At 38.4% G+C, this 20,945-nt stretch overlaps 1 pseudogene; it reads right to left on the bottom strand.

Annotated features, from left to right (window-relative positions):
• LOC135679642 (alpha-N-acetylglucosaminidase-like) overlaps positions 1–16,379 on the bottom strand; it is an 86,610-nt pseudogene extending 70,231 nt beyond the window's left edge.
• Between the last annotated feature and the right edge of the window lie 4,566 nt (positions 16,380–20,945).

Here is a 20,945-nt window from a genome sequence, read left to right as displayed (position 1 = left end):
CACGAACAAGTTCTAAGTGCTGTTCTTCCAAATCTGCATTCAGACGTAAACTCGTATTTTCATACATTACAGTTTACGTTTACGTTTGATTCTGCAGAACTGTTTTCCGCGCTTTTACGAACGAGCTTCCTTGCAGTTTACGCTTACATTTTAATCCTATTAATAACTGCAATCTGTCCTCTACGATTTTACGAACGAGTTTCAACATTTAGACGTAAAACTGCATTCAGACGTAAATCGGCTTTCCTCGCTCAATCATCAGATTTCAGTTCACGTTTACGTCTTGATTTCAACTGCATACTGCCTTCTGCGAGTATACAAACGAGTTTCAAAGTTTAGACGTAAATCTGCGTCTAGACGTAAAACTGCGTTTAGACGTAAATCTGCGTTTAGACGTAAAACTGCGTTTAGACGTAAAACTGCGTTTAGACGTAAATCTGCGTTTAGACGTAAAACTGCGTTTAGACGTAAAACTGCGTTTAGACGTAAAACTACGTTTAGACGTAAATCTGCGTTTAGACGTAAATCTGCATTTAGACGTAAATCTGAGTTTAGACGCAAAACTGCGCTTAGACGCAAAACTGCGCTTAGACGCAAAACTGCGCTTAAACGCAATCTGCGCTTAGACGCAAACTGCACTTTGATACAAACTGAGAATTTGCTTTTGCATCATAATAGTTTTTGAACGAACGCAGCTTTTGGTTCTTAAATTATTATAAGATTTCCGCTGCACTAATTCACCCCCCCCCCTCTTAGTGCTCTTGATCCTAACAGGAAGGAGAGCGCTTGGTCATGAAAGGGGCCTGGGAGGTGGAGCATGCAGAGGCAAACTCTAAGTACCGAGACAAGGTTGAAGGGCGGAGGTCAAGGAACTTCGTAAGACCGGTGTCAACAAGCTTCTCATCAAGATAGCCGAAAGTGAAGGACTTTGGGTCATGCAAGAGTGCACGACCAAGGAACGAAGCAGGCAGTACGCGGTGTTGTACCTTTGCTACTCAGTGGAGTAGGCGGCCGGGTTGATGGAGAAGACAGTACAATCCCATAGGCAACTAAAACTACTAGAGACTTACTCCAAGTTGGGGTGAAAACTTCCTGCATTCCAGAAGTTCGATGGCATTGAGAAGGTGAATCACAGTAACTAAGTCAACGCAAGGAGTGCAAACACTTCAAGTGCTTCAGAAGTGTGAGCAAAGAGCAGGCGAAAGCCAGTAACCAGCTAGATGCATTGAGTACAACCTCAAGGAGGCGGGCGAAGTCAAGTAACTTTTGCCTTCTCAACTCTTAAGAGAAAGGGCGAAACCGAGTACTTCAATTCTCTTATCTATCCAACAGAGGAGCTCTGCACAGGTTCAAAGACCCTTCGAAGATAATGGAAGATAATAGTTGTCAAATCCTCACCAACGGTGATCAATGCTACAGAGAGTAGATTATCTGCTTCATTTCCAAACGAAATGCCAATCGAAAGCAGAAGTGATGCGAACCTACTTGGAAGTGACAACTAAGTGAAAGAAGAGTCAATGGACAAATTTTGTGGAGGAAGGACCCAAAACTTCAGAAGTTTGCTCCCATTCGGGGACCTTGCGACTCCTCATCGTCGCTACTAGATTCTGAACTACTTGAACTGAGGGCGACGACTTTGCCCTTGTCCGATTTGGGGGGATGGATGAAAGTTGTTAAAGCATTGAGTGCCTATTTCTGTGGGCACTCCCTCACCATGTACGGCCCTCCGCACAAGAAGCATCCGCCAATCTTCAAGGGCTTGCCTTTTGAGCTTGGCCCTTTGTGGGAACTCTTCTTCCTTTGTTCGCCCTTGGGCTCTTTCCCTTGAGAATATTTTGAAGGGCGATTTCCTGAAGATTGTTTCCTTTTTCCCGGGTCCTCAGAGGTAACAAAATCGGTGAGCCTTTCTGCGACAGCAATTGCCCTGATTATATCAGTGACATTCCTTCGATGCAGTTCTTGTTGAGCCCAAGGCTTCAAACCATCGAGGAAGCTGAACAGTTTATCCTTTTCAACAGTGTCTGTCGTACCGAATCGTACCGCCCGGTACAGGCGGTACGTACCGGTCCGACAGGCCAGCGGTACACGGATCGCCCGGTACCGGTTCGCACTGTAGCAGTACAGTGCATTGTAGCAATACAGTGCACTGTTGCAGTGCACTGTAGCAGTACAGTGCTACAGTGCTACAGTGCACCAGTACACTGTAGTAGTGCTACAGTGCTCGGTACACCGTACCGTACCGATACCCAGCCTAGGTCGAAATACTGGTACGGTACGGTATTGCGAACCTTGCTTTTCAGACATGTCCTGTATGTCCAGCATTTGTGCAGAAAATTACTTCACGTAGTCTCGAATGGAAGTACTTTGACGGAGTTGTCTTAGTTTCCTCCTTGCGACGAACTCTGTGTTTTCAGATAGAAACAGAATTCTCAACTCCTGCTTTAAGTCCTCCCATGTGTCCACCTGACACCGACCTATGTTAGATCTCCTCCTAGCGGGTTCGCCACCAAAGTTTTGCATCCTCGTTCAGATACATGGTTGTTTTTGAAAATTTGGTATCTTCAAAATCAGGCCTTGTAGCTCGAAAATACTATTCCATGTCAAAGAAGAAATTCTCGAGCTCTTTTGCATCCCTAGTACCTCCATAGCAATGAGGCTCAGGTGCCCTTAGATTTTGTGGCGGTGTAACGCGAGTGTTTCTCCCTCCCACATTTAGTGCCCTAGTGAGTGCTGTCACTTTAGAAGTGAGATCCGCCACGACTTCATACAAATGTTGCATGGAGTCTTTAGTATCATCCGTCAATCGATCGACTAGGGCCTCAACCTTGTCGATTCAGGATTCAGCTTCTTCTTGTGAGCTCTCTACCCCAAGAAGCCTTCGCTGGCCTTGGTAGAGTTCCTCCAAGCTCGCTTCAAGAACATCCAAGAGGGTTTCCACCGTTGTGAGTCTCTCCTTATGACTCTTCTTCCCGGTTGGCGCTCTAGATTGCGCCTCCTCCGCTCGCGGAGAGTAGCCAATTTCTCGCTCATCATGTTCGCTGCCACGATCCTCCAAAGTGGCTCTAACGACATGAGAGCGAGTTTGCATTTGTAGCCCACCTGCGACTGCTTGGGGTAAAGGTCCGGCTTGCCCCACCTTGCTTGATTCGCCCCGATGCTTTGCCATGGCGAAATTGCAAAGTTCCTTCGCTGCTTGCTCGAATTGCTTGCCTGCTCTGATACCACAATGTCACGGACTTAGCTAGAATTGCCTAAGTCGTGAGGCACCCTTGCGGCCAAGACGCGAACTTAGCTTGAGTTGCATAAGTCACGACACACCCTTGCAGCAACTTCTCAGACTTAGCTGGGATTGCCTAAGTCTTGAGGCGTCCTTGCGACATATGCATCCGCAAAGGTTCAGCCTAGTTGCAACCTCGTACAGGTCTCAAAGGACCTGTAAAACAAAAAGTTGATTAGATTGAAAACGAGCGACGGACAAGTCCCGACGTCTCGTAAAGAGGGAAGCTTTACAAGCAATTCAGCAAGCACCTTGTGTGCACAAAAGAAAAGAGAGAAAGGAGGAAACCAAGGACTTTAGAAGGTAGAACGAACAGTCGCAAGTCCACAAACAACTGCTCACCAGGTGCCGAGTGCGAAGGCAAGTTCCCGTCAAGTCAACGTGCGAACTTGTGAAGATTTTTCAATGCCCGACAATATACTGAAGCCCCATCCAGCCCTATGCCACCCGGGGGGTTCCAGGGTGCTAAGATGGCTGACATTTTGCGCGCTACAATGAGCTGCAGAAAACAGCTTGTGGCATGCGAAAACGGAGCCATTTTGGGGCTTTTTGACCCAGCACGGTGAGCGATCGCACTCTGCGCTGCAACCTGTTCGAACATGTATTTTTACAAGCAAAAACACACAAAACCAAGACAAAACAAGCTGTCATGTCTTTGTTCAAGTATGCAAAGGCGACGAACGATTCGTTAAACGAAGTTATTGAGAGTGCGCGATGACCGTTCGTGACATTATGGCTCTTTTTCCTAGTTGGCGCTCCAGATTGCGCCTCCTCCACTCGCGGAGAGTAGCCAACTTCTCGCTCATCATGTTCGTTGTCACGCTCCTCCTGAACGGCTCCAATAGCATAAGAGAGAGTATGCACTTACAGCCCACCTACGGCTACTTGAGGCAAGGGTCCGGCTTGCCCCGTCTTGCTTGATTCGCCACGATGCTTTGTCATGGAGAAATTGTGAAGTTCCTTCGCTGCTTGCTCGAATTGCTTGCCCGCTCTGATACCACAATGTCACGGACTTAGCTGGACTTGCCTAAGTCGTGAGGCACCCTTGTGACCAAGTCGCGAACTTAGCTTGAGTTACCTAAATCGCGACATACCCTTGCACCAACTTCTCGAACTTAGCTGGGATTGCCTAAGTCATGAGGCGCCCTCACGACACATGCGTCCACAAAGGTTCAGCCTAGTTGCAACCTCGTACAAGTCCCGAAGGACCTGTAAAATAGAAAGTTGATTAGATTGAAAATGAGCGACGGATAAGTCCCGGCGTCTCGCGAAGAGGGAAGCTTTACAAGCAATTCAGCAAGCACCTTGAGTGCAAGAGAGAAAAGAGAGGAAGGAGAAAACAAGGACTTTAGAAGGTAGAACGAACAATTGCAAGTCCACAAACAACTGTTCACCGGGTGTCGAGCGCGAAGGCAAGTTCCCGTCAAGTTAACGTGTGAACTTATGAAGATTTTTCAACGCTCGACAATATATCGAAGCCCCATCCAGCCCTATGCCACCCGAGGGGTTCCAGGGTGCTGAGATGGCTAACGTTTTTTAGCGCTGCAGCGGGCTGAAGAAAACAGCCCGCGGCACACGAAAACGGAGCCATTTAGGGGCTTTTTGGCCCGGCGCAGTGAGCAGTTGCACTGTAACACTGCAACCTGTTCGAACATGTATTTTTTTACAAGAAAAACACACAAAACCAAGGCAAAACAGGCTGCCATATCTCTGTACAAGTATGCAAAAACGACGGACGGTTCGTTGAACGAAGTTGTTTCAAGTGCGCGATGATCGTTCGTGACACAACGATCGAACTAACTATTGGAACTGATTTAACCCAAATGTTAATTGGTACCATTGAAATCCAACTGTTACCAACCCGTATTGATCAGTAATGGTGACCATATCAGGTGATACATGAGGCATACCATCCGGTACACCCCCTTGTAGTGTACCATCCAAAAATGGTTGGTCAGTGTATCAATCAATAGGCGAACTGATACATACCACTCATCTTGTACCCTTTCAGCTGGTATGTCAAACCATCTCACCAATGCTCATCTTGTACCATCCGAAAATGGTTGGTCCACGTACCAATCAGCAATATGTACCATGCTCACCAATGCTTTACTATTAGGCAAAAGGATAAAGAAGGAATGGTAGAAAGAAAAAAGTTGTACAGCTTAAATCAAGATGGTATCCAAACATAAAGGCTTGTTTGGCCTTCATTTTCATATAAATATGTAATAGTACTAGCCAAAATTCTTGAGGTTGCTTCAGCCCATCACTAGCACATAAGAGGATTTCTAAAACCTGAATCAAATAGTGATCAAATGCAAATTTACCTGATATTTCAAATGAAAAAGATTGTCCAAAGCACAAATTATTTTATTGAAAGTTATCAACACACTGACTTGTTTTCTTCGTGAGCTCAGACCAAGAGGCTCTATTGAGACATCCTAATGGTTAGTGCGTTATTGCACAATTGATAGATCTCCGATTTGACATCCTAATGGTTAGTGCATTGTTGCACAATTGATGGATCTCCGGTTCGACTCTATGTGTAAGTATCTTGAACATCATTTAATATAATGTAAATTTTAAATTTCTTCCTAATCTTCTTATAAAAATTAACAAAATTAAGATAAGACAAATCAATAAACTCTATATCATAAACAAATTACTTATTAAATAAATATTAGAATTTAGTCACTAACTATTCTGTTAAAATAGTCAGTAGTGGCAATATCATCATTGAACCATTGAATCATTAATATATTTGTATAATTTAAATATCCATTCACCAAGGCACATCTCAACACCATCAAGATAGTCACGATTTTATTATATCCATTATTACTAGTTATTTCCAATAACCAATCCTTAGTTAGTAAAAAACCAATTTAAGGATTGTTCCTATAGCACTTTGTGTTAACCAAATAGAGAGTTTGAATTATGTCCTCTTCCCTTGTCTTATTGTTGTTCATTCCTGGGTGTCAACATTACACCATTGATGACTCCAGTAATCAACTTATGTTGCCAATCCCACTAGCATGTAAGAAGGCATAAGTAATATGAACAAGTGAAAACAACGTTATATTTGTTGTCGCAATTCTCAAAATATACCTTCAAATCTATTCCCCTTGTCTTTATGTAATTTTGCAATTGGTACATTCCGTACCAAATTACTATGCTAATTATGTTGTTTATAATACCATTTCATTCTGCTACAGACTTAGTAAAATTAACTGAGACAGGATACAATAGAATTTATGTCATACAATAGTACTTTGTTTAGTTCATATGATTGGTTTTGAACTCAAATTAAGTGTTATCCTCAAATATTTTGAGACAATAAATGAAAATAAATAAATTTTTTATTTGTTTACTTGTTTGTATAAAATTATATGGACATTAACCTGTCCAATACAGCTTGGCTTTGTGAGTAAAGTTGCAGCAGGGCATGACATTAATCTCATTTATTCCAATGTTAAGAGTTATTGAACAGTCATGAGAAACAGCCTCGTGTATATGAGAGAAGGGCATACACTCAGTTTCCAAACCTCAACTAATGCAGTCTGTCACATGTATCACGCAATATGTTATAAAACCTTAGCTATTTACAAGCATCAACCACAAAGTAATCTAAACATATAAACTTCACATTACAATGAAAAATAATCGAAGATGTGATGCAAACAATTTTTTCTCAATAAATAGATATATAACTTTTTAGAATCAAAATGTATCCGTTAATTGTGCAAGATTGTGATCTTAAGGACGTTACCAACCTAAAATATTATATTAAGAGAACTTACTAAGATTCAAAATGTATCTATTTATCATGCCAGATTATGATCTTAAGGATGCCTACAAATATAGAGGATTGAATTTAAATCTTCTTCTAAAAATACCCGGAGTCATTCCAAACGAGTACATCCTAGCAAGAATTTTCTTCTGAAGAACAAGTTGATCATCAAGCCAACTTTGAGGCAAGGGTCCACCCCATCTAGTATCAAGCACAGCAAAAGAATACAGAATAAAGGAATTTAAATTAGTATGTGGTCAAGCTTATAAATTTTGCACAACATTTGATTACCAATCAAAACCATGTATATAATCCATTTCTACTATGTACTGAAACTAAAATTAAACAAAATAGTAAACTCACCCATGCAAGTTTCCCATACGTGACCATGAAAGAAATGCAGGCCCCCCGAAAAAATCATCCAGATCTCTACGGCTGATATTATACCTCTAAAAAATAGTAGGAAGACTGTTTAAAAATTAATAATAATTCAAATTACCTGCTAGAGCAATGTGACAAATCTTGATAATCACTATGCAGACAAACAACAAAGAACTCGTACAAAACTTAAGTAGGTAATATCATCTAATGGAATTCATGGTAACATAAATTGTAAATGTATCCTTTTGTGGTTAAATGATTAGAGATGATCGCATGTCATCAATAACCAAGTAGCAAAATAACAAAATAAAAAGCACATGAAGAGATTAAAGAATAATTGATATCATCCTATCCATGTCAAGCTGAATATCATAAGGAGAAATTATTTGCAATGAAGTTTTTATTTTTTTTTTAAGTATTAAACCATATGAAGCTTGTGAAATTATAAGGGAGTTGCCTATATACCATGTAGTAAGATCACCAAGCATATAATTATTAAAACAACAAGAGGTTCACATTCAGGGATTTTCTGTTCACTATTTTGTCAAAACTGCTCCCTATTTAAACTTCTAGACTCTAATATCTAGAGTTTCAGCTTCTTGCTCAGTGATCGCACAAGAAAAGAATTGATAAATGACAATCAGTGTGATAATTACTTTTTCATGCTAACTAGCTTATTAGGTTTTAGGGAAAATCTCTTTCCTAGAAGTATTATAGGTAGAATGGGAAAACTAACTTCAGAGCAGGGTTCTCAATTTCAATATGTACCGCCCGATACAGGCGGTATATACCGGTCCAAGAAGATATCGGTATGCAGACCACCATCTACCGGGCGGTACCAATGTTTTGATCGGTACCGAGGCATACCGACCTGTCACGGACTTAGCTGGTTTTGCCTAAGTCGTGCGGCACCGTTGCGTGTCCGTCCGCAAAGGTCAGTCTCCCCGAAACCTCCCATGGTCCCTTAGGACCTACAAAAGAGAAAACGGGTTAGAGAAAACGCCTCACTCGGGATCCTCAAGCAAACATTTCGGAAAACACTTCATAGTTAATGCAAATTACAAACAGACTTTACAAGCTCTGAACGGTCCCACAATAAAGGATCCAAAATAGTCCACTACAGACCGAACATCTCTCATAAGTGTCCACATTACACAACCTTTATTTACAAGCCTAAAACGACTACCAAACCCAACTAAAATGGGGCTGTTAAGCCTTCGATTGTCCCTCTACATATTGTGTAACGCATGAACAAACCAAAAGACACGGACATACATAAGCATTACATTAAAAGTCTTGTTTACAGTTTTGTCCGTGACATTCTCCCCCACTTATTCCTTCGACGTCCTCGTCGAAGCCTTTGCCGACACTATGTTAGAACCCTTGCAGATTCTAAACTTGGGATTGATCTCTTTAGGGGATCGACCTCCTTGGAACTCTATACGGGTTCCTCCCTCCAAGTTGCTGCTCAAAGGCTGCAGAAAAGGTTCATCTATTGCTTATCAAAAGATGAGGAATACATGGCTATTTATAGGGTTTTTAAACCCTAACTCCTAATAGGACTCCTACTCAAGACTCCTACTTCTAACCAATTCCTAATAGGACTTCTACTCAAAACTCCTATTCTTTTACAACTCCTAATTCTTCTCTAAGAAACAACCTCCTAACCCTAGCCGGCCTCTTCACCTCTTTAATAGGGGTCGGCTTAGGTAGGTTTTACATGAATGTCCCTCTCAATTAGGACTCTCCTAGCTAGAGTCCTAACACAGTACAACTCCTTGCCTTTACTGAGTCTTTAATTTTCTGCTCCAACAGCAATGCATCTCTTGGCTCCCAGCTGCTCTCCGCTGCTGTTGTTAAGTAGTCGAACTTTTGATCCGCCATGTTGCTTCAACTCACCAATGACTCTAACTCTAGTGTGTGGTTGGCTGAGTTGTGTCGATCCCTGTTGGTTCTTGCGGATCCTTCATATGAAGGAAAAGACCATCCTTACTATGCTTCAGTCTCTCAAATGCCTCATGTTGGTTAAACTGGGTGGATGCTTGTTGAAGCTTTAACGAGCATCGCCTCGCAAACTTTTAAAGTTTTCGGGTCCTTCCTCTACAAATTTTGCCCATCGACTCTTCTTTCACTTAGTTGTCACTTCCAAGTAGGTTCGCATCACTTCTGCTTTCGATTGACACTCTCTTGGGAAATAAAACGGATAATCTACTCTCAGTAGCACTGATCACTATTGGTGAGGATTTGACAACTATTGTCTTCCATTTTGTTTCTTCGAAGGGGCTTTGAACATATGCAGAGCTCCTCTGCTCGATAGCTAAGAGAATTAGGGTACTCGGTTTCGGCCATTCTCTTAAGAGTTGAGAAGGCAAAGGTTATTTGACTTCGCCCGGCTCCTCAAGGGTTGTACTCCATGCATCGAGCTGGTTACTGACCTTCACCTGCTCTTTGCTCACACTTCTGAAGCACTTGAAGTGTTTGCACTCCTTGCGTTGAGTTAGTTACTATGATTCACCTTCTCAATGCCATCGAACTTCTGGAATGCTGGAAGTTTACACCCCAACTTGGAGTAAGTCTTTAATAGTATTGGTCGCCTCTGGGATTGTACCGTCTTCTCCATCAACAGTCGCCTACTCCACTGAGTAGCAAAGGTACAGTACCGTGTACTGCCTGCTTCGTTCCTTGGTCGTCTACTCTTGTATCGACCCGAAGTCCTCCACTTTCAGCTATCTTGATGAGAAGCTCGTTGACACCGGTCTTACAAAGTTCCTTGGCCTTTGCCCTTCAACCTTATCTTAGTACTTGGAGTTTGCCTCCGCATGCTCCACCTCCTCGGCCCCTTTCACGACCATACGCTCTCCCTCCATGAGAGCAAGAGATCGAGAACTTCACGGAAGTCCAGCTGCTACGGTACCATGGTGCTGTCATGCCCATGGCCCTACTATCCATCGCCTTACATCTACATCTCTTTCTTCACGATCGATAGATCTACCTCTGTGGCATTCCTCCGAGTTCACCTTCATTCTAACTGATACTTGGTTTTAGGTAGCTAAGTCTCTTTGAACTCGTCGTCGCTTCCTCGCCCCTTTCGACCCCTTGCTTCAACACCTCTGTGTTCTCCAAGTAGTTCCCCTTGGTCGATGGAAAGACAGACTACAACTCTCATTCATGGCCTCTGCCATCATGTTGCAGGGTTCGCACCGATTCTATTTTCCTTAGCTTCCTTGATAGCAATGTTCGCTTACTCAGCCTTGTCCTCTAACTTGCCGGGCTCCCTTAAGCGAATATGAGCTCTAGAGCAGTCCAACTCTCCAACCGCTCCGATCATACCTCTGCATGATCAAGTCCCTCCCATGGGACTCACTGGTACTTACATTCGAACTTTTCTCTCGGTAGTACACAGCCTCATATGCTAATGACCAAGGCTTTTATCCGATATAAAATTCGATACACACACGGAAGACCCGCCTCTACGGTACCATGGCCTTCACTCCTTGAATCCATAGCCCTTCTTGTCATCGTGTTGTTCACCGAAGTGGAGCTCCCAATAGCTCCCGATCATACCTCCATATGAGATAGTCTCTCACGGGATTATATCGTGTGTATCGCATTGCCACGAACTATTCCACCACGATCCGCTGCACCATGTCGCCTCTCGGTGACATCTCCATTGCATTCTGATCCTTGTGGGAAGAACTCGAATTGTGATCCCTCCATGTGTGGCCTTTGCCAACACATCACAAAGCTTTTTCCACCTTCGATTGTGTTCGCTCATTTGGCAATCAACCTTCGTCCACCGCTCTCGAGTCACACCTAGATGAAGCACAGCTCTATGACAGTCCGTCGCCTAGTAGCTTCCGAAGTCCACCGACTTCGCTAAAATTGGTGCACTATTGTTTGGATCCTGGGCCTCTGCCCCTACTAGCACAATCTCCACTGTACACCGCATCCTCTTGCCCCGTGCTAAGGCCTTTTGAACCCAACTTCGTATTTGCAAGTTGAGTCGCCTCCATCAAATGCTTCTCTGAGGTAAGGTGTATGTGCCTCAAAACTCCCTTCATCTTTGGCACCATGCAGGATGAGCCCGCTCCATCAGAATGAGGGATCCATGGAACGACATAATCCCGCCCTTGCCTCTGCAAGAGTTCATGTCCTCTATCCAAAGAAAGCTCTGTGCCTCCGCTCTATATTTCATCTTCTATGTCGGCTCCCTTCATGTGGCTTAGGTACTTCGCCAAGCTACACCCAAGTTGCTCCGTTCCTCGATTTGCATTGAGTTGATGATAGTCCTCACGCCCACCATTCTATGAGCCAGCCCTCCATTGAGTCTGATCTCCATATCGACTCCAAGTGTGCCTTCATTTGCGTTGCCTTGGATTGCTCCCCCACTTGATCTCGCAAGCATCTCCCCAATGCATTATTTCAAGCGAGATCATGCAACGACTCCTCGTCGCTTGCTTGGTCCGTTGAGCTTTGTGAAGTTGTTTTTGAGGTACTCCTCAACATGTCCGGTCCGTTACACATGGTTCTCCCTTTGTAGAGCCGGGACTTATCCCTCCTAAATATCTCTCCCGTTGGAGCAACTTCTCTTTTCGCTTCCTTCTCTTTGAAAGTTTCGGAGACCACCATCCCCTTGGACTACTCCACCTTGTTGAACAAATTGTGCATTGTTCTACCTCCCGCAAACGCACTTGCTAGATTGCGACTCCACGTCAATACAATCCCCGTTGCACCCCTCAAGGCCTAGCAACATGCTGAACTGGCTGCACACTTTAGCCTCCTACAGACGTATCATTCTCATGCTGAAGAGAAAGTTTCAATGCTCCATAGCGCCGAGTTTTGGTCACATTAGGATGGCTACGAACACTCCATCGTTCGCATACAAGCCTTTAAATGAGTATCGAATTTTTCGAGCTTTGCACAACTCTTTCGGTCACTGAACAACCCATTCCACCTTACATAGTCTCATCCTTTACCAAGTGCCTCGCTTGCCTTAATCACCATCAAGTATGGTTGCCAACATTGAGTCGTAGCTCAAACTCAACCATCTCAGCCTTTGTGCGCTACACATTCTTCCCAACTTGCTTATCATCGTAATGCCTCTTGCGCGAAGGGTTGGTCATTCCTCTGAATGTCAATCTCAGATGTCCGCTTCTCTGAGTGACTCATTTTCCCTACATTTCCATGCCCGCTTTCCCCTAAACGATCGCGCGTGTGGGCTGCATTGACCCCCACGTTTGCATACCAAGTGTTTCTATGAGTGCTTGTCCCGCTCTGATACCATCTGTCATGGACTTAGCTGGTTTTGTCAAAGTCGTGTAGCATCGTTGTGTGTCCATCCGCAAAAGTCAACCTCCCCGAAACCTCTCATGGTCCCTTAGGACCTATAAAAGAGAAAATGAGTCAAAGAAAATGCCTCACTCGGGATCCACAAGCAAACATTTCGAAAAACACTTCATAGCCAATGCAAATTACAAACAGACTTTATAAGCTCTAAACGGTGGCACAACAAAGGATCCAAAATGGTCCACTACATACCAAATATCTCTCACAAGTGTCCACATGATACAACATTTATTTACAAGCCTAAAACAGCCACCAAACTCAACTAAAATGGGATTGTTAAGCCTTCGACTGTTCCTCTGCATGTTGTGCAACGCATGAACAAGCCAAAAGACACGGACATACATAAGCTTACATTAAAAACCTTGTTTACAGTTTTGTCCGTGACAGGCCGGTACCGAGGCGTACAGACCAATACCAGGTATTTTTAAGGTTTTAGGATGTACCATCGGTATACCCTGGTGTACCGGAGCTCAATACGTCGGTACGGACCGATATTTAAAACCTTGCTTCAGGGTATTGACATTAGATTGACAGCCAGTATCAAATACTGTCAAATCACCAAAGGAACCTCCTCATTGTGAGTTGTATTCCATAGTTGACCTATTGTTGGTAGAGTCTTGAATGGTCAATGGACTGATGAGAGAGCTAAAAATTATGGTATAAGGATGAGAAGTAAAATATTGTTTTGTACAAAAAAGCAGCATGCAAAGTTGCATCCGTAAGGAACTAACATCTCAAACTATATAAAAAGGATCGTCATCTAGTGCATACTGGATGCATATCATTCCCTAGCCAGACCTATACCGGTCGGTACCAGTACACTAGTATGTATGAGTGAAGATGAAGGAGAAGGCACAGTAAAGGAAGGAAGAAAAGGAGGCAGTGGAGGAAGAGGAGAAGAGGTGTATGTGCTTGGTGGCTGTGCGCAGAGATGGTGAGTGGCGACATCACATGATGTATCCTTTGTGATTGAGATGCGATTAGGGCAAAGGTGGTGCAAAGCAACAGTGTACGAGGTCATGACGTGCACAATTAGGGCAAAGGTGCAAACATATTTTTTACATTTTATATGGGCAGGTTGAACTGGTCCAAAACGGGGGCAGTCCACATACTGGTTCACACACCAGGACTGTTATGTACATACCAGTCCAGGCAAAACATCATTTGTTGCTCTATGTTTGATAGAAAAGGTACATATATTGAGGTATTATACCTTGACAAACTAATAGCAAAGGACACTGATAGAAGAAAAAGAAAAGTATTGTACCTCAAAAACTTTCTGCCAAATGGCTTCTTGCCCATTGAAAGCAAGTGGTAAGTTGACCCCTTGGAGAACCATCCAATCAATTTCCTTCTCCCATCTTTCCCAACTCCACCATGCATATGAATCTTAACACAGTAAAAAACAAAGTTCACAACACGGAAGAAACAAATATAAATAGCATACAACTGGGGTGTCATCCCCTAGAATGCCACCCGAGGCAGTTCCAACGGCTGGCATTTCACATCATAAACTATGCATCAATATCTTAGCCAATTTATCCAAACACCGTAAAGGTTCTAGCAAAATCAAGGATCGAAAGTACAAGCAACACAAACTCACACTAGAATGTTACCATCATGGACAAATATTAGCACAAGGGCATGCCAACATTATGTAAAACGAGTACAAGGGCAGCGCAAAGTAGTAAAAAGCTCATGCAATGTGTCAGTTAAAATGCACCATGCACACACATTCAATGCACCAAGGAAGTGCTGGAGAAGTGAAAGCATTTACAAAATATAACCATAAACTAATTGAACTTGTTGTTATATGACAGAATTCAGTGTTTAAAGTAAATTGCACCATTTGCATTAAAAAAAGTTAACTGACAATTTAAATGGATTGACAACACTGATCTAACAACATGTTGATGGCCAAACAGTTATGGATAGTTATTTATTGATGACCGACAACTTGGTAGCTAGTTGCTGGAGGGGTCAATAACCAGGTAGTCAGCAGTCAAGAGGTCACCAGCAATGGAACTAAATGGCAACAAACATATGTCATGGTAACTGACTATATATTTTAGATGAGTTTAAGCATACAACAGATGATGACTCTCCATGGTCCAAAGACACTGAAATGACTATAAATCAAATGGCTCAAACTTGCCATTCTTGGAAAATGTCACTTCCTGCTGCCCAACTAATAGTGGAGAGAAATCTATTCATGAAATTAATGATTTATTAAACATATCCTCATTTCTTTTGCGAAACAATTTTTTACTAGATGCATAATGAAGAAACATTCTAGATAATGTAATCACTAAAAATAGCTAATTGACCTAGATGGACTTAAGGACTATGACATTCTAACAGATTGACTATCTCTTAGCACATGTTTCAGTCGGTTTAACTTTTATGATTGTAAAATGTTAGTTAGAACTTGGAGGCAACCACCATGATTGTACATGTAACATCTGCACCTATGTAGCTGCTGAATCCACATCTAGTACAAACATTTTCTGGCCCATCCAAATTTCAGTTAGAAACATATAGAAAGCACAAATATCATGAGGCCAGATTATAACAAATTATGGAGTCTGATATGCTTATAGATGGTGACAAGCAACCATGTATAAAGCAGAAAGTGGAGCAAATTAGCACTCAGTTCAGCAAATTTAATCCAAAAAAATCAAACAAAAAAATCTATTTCATTTTTAAATGTGAACCTCCATTATATGCTCTGAAGTGAATGGTATAAAGAATGGAACTTCATGGAGGTTATAATCACGTTAATTTTACCTCTTTGTTCCATCTTTCATATTTTATTTTAACTAATAGCTATGTTGTTCAAATAACAATCAGGCAGCTGTGCCATTGCTGCACTGTAGTTTGAGTTGGTGTCTAAGCAATGTTAAGAACCATTTTCTTAATTATTATCATAGTAAAAACAGTGAAACTATCCATTTATTTCCCTTCTTTTGAGGATAAATAATGTACCGAAGTACATAAGATGCTCAAATAATTTGTAGTAGTATTCACTAAAATTTACGAAACTAAAAGAAAAAATGTCCATTATGCTAGCTCTCATACATACACATGATCAAAGTTGGTTTCTTGGATTTTCAGACTAGATTAAACTCGTTTCAACTTTATGTGTAGCTTTTAAGTAATATAAAAACTAGAAAGTGAATTTCAAATAATAGCTATCAAGATGAAAATAGATACTTCAGTCTCACATTAATAGACTTCTAGACCAAACTAAAGGGGCTATTGAGCGCCAAATCAACTTAAAAAATAAATAATAAAGTAACTTACAACTGGATGTAACAGCATTCTGGTAGTAACTCAACGGAACAGGTCTTTGTACCAAAATACCAGCCGAAGGAACATGCGGAAGGGAGCCCACTTTTGGTACAGATGACAACTGTAGACCATCGGTCTTCTCCCAAGATATGTGTATCAGACACCAGTGTTTTAAGTACCAATGGAGACCAGCAGAAAGTTCAACACCACTTGTCCCCTGGATTCTGTTAAAACATTGACAGAGTATTTCAACATTGGAACACAAACCAGGAGGCACAATTACAGGATAAGCATCTGAAGTATTTTTTAAATACTTTCATATTTCACTAACAGAAAAAAAATGAAAAACCATATACAAAAACTTATAGTAGCATAATTCTGTACCAAAATTCTGATATCCATAAATCTTGATGGAAAGTAGTTCCATAAATTAGAAACAAATTTATTGGCCAAGACATCCAGATGTTGTCCCACACAATATCTTGATGGACACAATCTAACAAACAGAACCATTAGAAGGAAGAAAGAAAGCCAACTAGATGGATTTTCAGCATCGACCAAGGAAAGCAGTAAGTAAAAATCTTAGGTAGCGTCTGATAAGCTTGCTCTAACATCATCTTCAGCATTAGAAGAGTTGGCAAAAATCTTAGGTTAGTAGTAATTATTATTTATTTATTTATAGTATTTGAAATAGCGTATGATCCAGTATTATTGTAGTTTTGATATTAAAACAATGATAAATAACACCAAGTTCTTCTAAATGCGGACCATATAGGAAATATGTTAAGTGAAGAGCTATCTTCAATTCTTTTGATGCAAATCTAAAAGCTTGTTTCTTTTACTAATTTTGCTATATTCGATAATAGTTTTTATTGCTTCGTATGCTTATTAAAATTTAGATCTTGATTCAAAATATTTTACTAATTGAATTACTTTTGTTCTTTAGCCATTGCTATCAAAGACGCTATAGCTGGAGATGACATCAAATCATTCGATATAAAACCTTGTATCATTCCTCCTCTACATAATCCTATAGTCCCCGCTGTACACGATTAGGTTCATTGTCTTAATATCATAAACAATAAACTGTAATGCATTATGCGTTGTCATTATTTTACTTCGAAATGAACTAAAAATTATTAAAATACATGTCTCTCAAATTTTATCGATAAAATTGAAATAGTTAAATGTGAGCTTCTAGAAAAGATAACCCAAATTAAATTTTAAATATTAACTTTCATCCGTGAAAAGCATTATTATAACTATCGGTTCTATGTTTTCTTGAAAAGAAGGTTGGATATAACTATTACCACATAAAATATAGTTATGTCATTATATTATATAATTGTTCCAATATAATATATTTTTTCTCAATATTATTTAATTATATAGTCTATTGCCATAAATTGATAATTCGTGAGAGCGAGTTAGAGTTCCAATTTCCACTACAAAAGTAGACCAAAACACAATATCCTCACTCCAATATATTATAACAATATTCTAAGCTCTTATATTTTAATGATAAATAACTTACATTATAGTTAAATGAAAAAAATTTAATTTCAAGTCACTAGTTGGTAATGAGTTGAAACATTGCTATAAAAAGAAAGTATAAATGCCTTATTAGTTGCCTAAGATAAACTAGCATTGGACCATAAAAATACACTCATCCTGAACTTTAAGTGGTTATAATCTTAGAGTAGGCAAAACTAAAGTTTTCTAAAATTTTTATATAATTGTGACATTTTAGATTTTTAATATGTTTGACTTTTTGTTCACTCCTTTTAACAATATATTATTAAAATTTATCTTTTTTAGGATTTGAGTAAAAGAATTAACATAAAAGCAAAGATAAATAATTACAAATATTTTTAGGTTTATTATCGACAAATACAATATTGATAACATCATATCTCGATTTAAATTATAATGAGATAATAGAAATTTATTATAAAATATTATACTTCTGATATAAAATAATTAACAAATGACTCGAACAAGTCAAGTTGACAATCAATACATCCGTATTTTAATATTTTTAACTTGTACGAAGAGGATCATCAACTATATTCCTGAATAAGGTGAACAAGAAATTATTCAAATATAAAATTGTACTAGTGAGAATTTTTAATCCACATTTAGATTTTTTCATATTACAAGAATACTAAATTGACAACATAAAAAATTAAATTGGGCCTCTTTTTAAATAAGAATTCTATGCGTGGAGAGTTTTACACCATGCTTTATATACTTCATCTCAAAAAGAGCATAACATAATAAACTACTGAGGTATTAATTAGTAATTGACGAAGTAAACTTTAAATCCTCTTTTAGTAGCTTTTATGCACTTGAAAGATATGAAATAATTTTTTTAAATTTAAATCTTCATAGTGTTATATAAACTATAAGTATCTTGTCAAAAGATGATAATATTCTTATAAAATATTTACATTATGGATATAACAAGCATAGTTTATAAATTGTTTGATGTCATGATTTTTTATTCAACTTTTATACATTTCAATTCTTCCATTTTATACATTATTAGATACTACGGAAGTTACTATATACAATGAAGATTTCAGTTACATAAAAAGTATTAAAATAATATAACATTATCCATAAAATTTAATTGACCCTGATCTTTATATTACCTCACTCTTGTGATTAATAATTCAACCATCTACACGTTACTTCAATAATGCAAAATTTATTTTTTTTACGTATAATGTAATGTTAGTCTATCACGTTTCGAAGACAACTTCTTATTGGCCTAACGATCTTCCTTCTTTAAATGACAATGTAATTTTTTGCACTATCATATAAAGAGATAGCTCCACCATCATCTTGAGAATTAGAATAGTTGGCTAAAATATTATTTTAGTAATAATATAGTTTCACTTGCTTAAGATATTCGGAATAATATACGATGACGCATTATGCATGTTTCGATGTTAAAATTTATGATTAATAACACCAAGTTCACCACAATATGGACCGTAAAAAGAAGTAGTTTGTGAAAATTTGTGTAGTTTTTTTAATGTCATCAATATTGCTTTTTTTTTTTAACTAATTATGCTATATTATTCAACATTTTAGATAATATCATATAATTATTAAAATTTAGATCTTCTTTCAAAATATTTTACTAACATGAATTACTTTTATTTTTTCGCCATTGCTATAAAAGAGGCGATAGTTGGGGATGAGATCAGATCAATCGATATTAATCCTATAATTATACCTCCCCTTTAAAATCTAGTACACCTTACATCTCCTTTAGCTAATTTTTTCTAATATCATAAAAAATAAATTTTAATGCATTATGTATTATCATTATCATTATATGTGATGAATAAAAAATGATAAAATAAAAGTCTTTAATACTATCGATAAAATTGATATGGTTAGATGTCAACTTGAGGAAAAAATGACCCAAACGAAATTATAAATATCAATTTTAAACATTTATAGATTGCCAACAATCATGACAAGTATTATTATATCAAAGAATGCTCTCTTTCTATTTCTAGAAATAGAAACATCCAAGTTTATAAGAAAAGAAGTTTTGACATGACTATTACCACATGAAATCAAGTTATATCATTATTTTGCAGAAATTTTCCAGTAAGATGAATAATTTTTTTCGATATTATTTAATTATATAGTTTATTATTTTAAATGTGTAATTCTAGTAATAGGGGTAGATTTTCAATTTCCTCTACAAATGCAAATCAATGTCCATAAAACTAACTTTATTAAAGTACAATTATATTATTAGCTACTAGGTTTTGATAATGAATAACGTAGTCGATAGTTAAATGAACAAATTCTCAATTCAGGTCACTAGCATTTACTAAGTCAAAATATTTCTATAAAAAGAAACTCTCATTATAAGTTACCTATAATAAAATAATCTTAGAGCATTAGAATTTGCTCATCTTGAAATTTAAGTGATTGCAAAGTCAATGTTGGCAAAACAAATATTTAAGGTATTTTAACAAAATATCAAATTTGTCTTCATAAATTTTGATTATGTTTAACTTTTTATTTCGCATATTTATATAATTGATTATTAAAATTCATCTTTGTGATTTAGTATGAGGGAAACAAATTAAAACAAAATGAAAGATTTTTTTACAAATATTTCTAACTTTGCCATGCTCGTTTAAAATCATGATAACATCATATTATGACTCAAATTATCATGATAATCTTGATGTTTATTGAAATATTTTGCTCTTTTGATATAAAATAGTGAACAAACATCATGAATATGTCAAATTGACAATAATTTCATCCACATTTTGATATTTTTAAATTTTATGAAAAAGATCATCGACTAGGTTCATTAATAAAGGTGAACTAGATATTATTCAAATCATTATTTCTAAGAGTGAGAATTTTTGCTTTTAATATTTTCAAAAATTACAAGAAAATTGATCGTCAAAAAAATTAAGTTAGTTTTATTTTTAAAAAAGATTTCTATGTGTGGAGTTTAGGACCATGCCTCATGTAATTGATCACAAAAAGAGCATAAAGTATTGGATGACTAAAGGATTACTAGTCAATTTACAAAAGAGATGCTTATGTCTCTCTCAATTAAATTTATGCACTTAAAGAATATGGAATATATTTTTTTCAACTTACCGTACAATAATCTTAGATTTTTACATAAAGTATATGCATTATGTTAAAAGATGACATTATTTCTATAAAATATTTATTAATAAATATAACCAGGATAGTGTATAAAGTTATAATTCTTTATTTAATTTATATACATTTCCCTTGTACCATGAGATGTGTTATTGCATGCAAAGAAAGTTACAATATACAATGAAGATTTCAGTTTCTAAA

This window comes from Musa acuminata, chromosome BXJ1-1 (assembly GCF_036884655.1).
Source record: "Musa acuminata AAA Group cultivar baxijiao chromosome BXJ1-1, Cavendish_Baxijiao_AAA, whole genome shotgun sequence".
Taxonomy (NCBI): Eukaryota; Viridiplantae; Streptophyta; class Magnoliopsida; order Zingiberales; family Musaceae; genus Musa; species Musa acuminata.
This window is presented reverse-complemented; position numbering and strand designations above follow the sequence as displayed.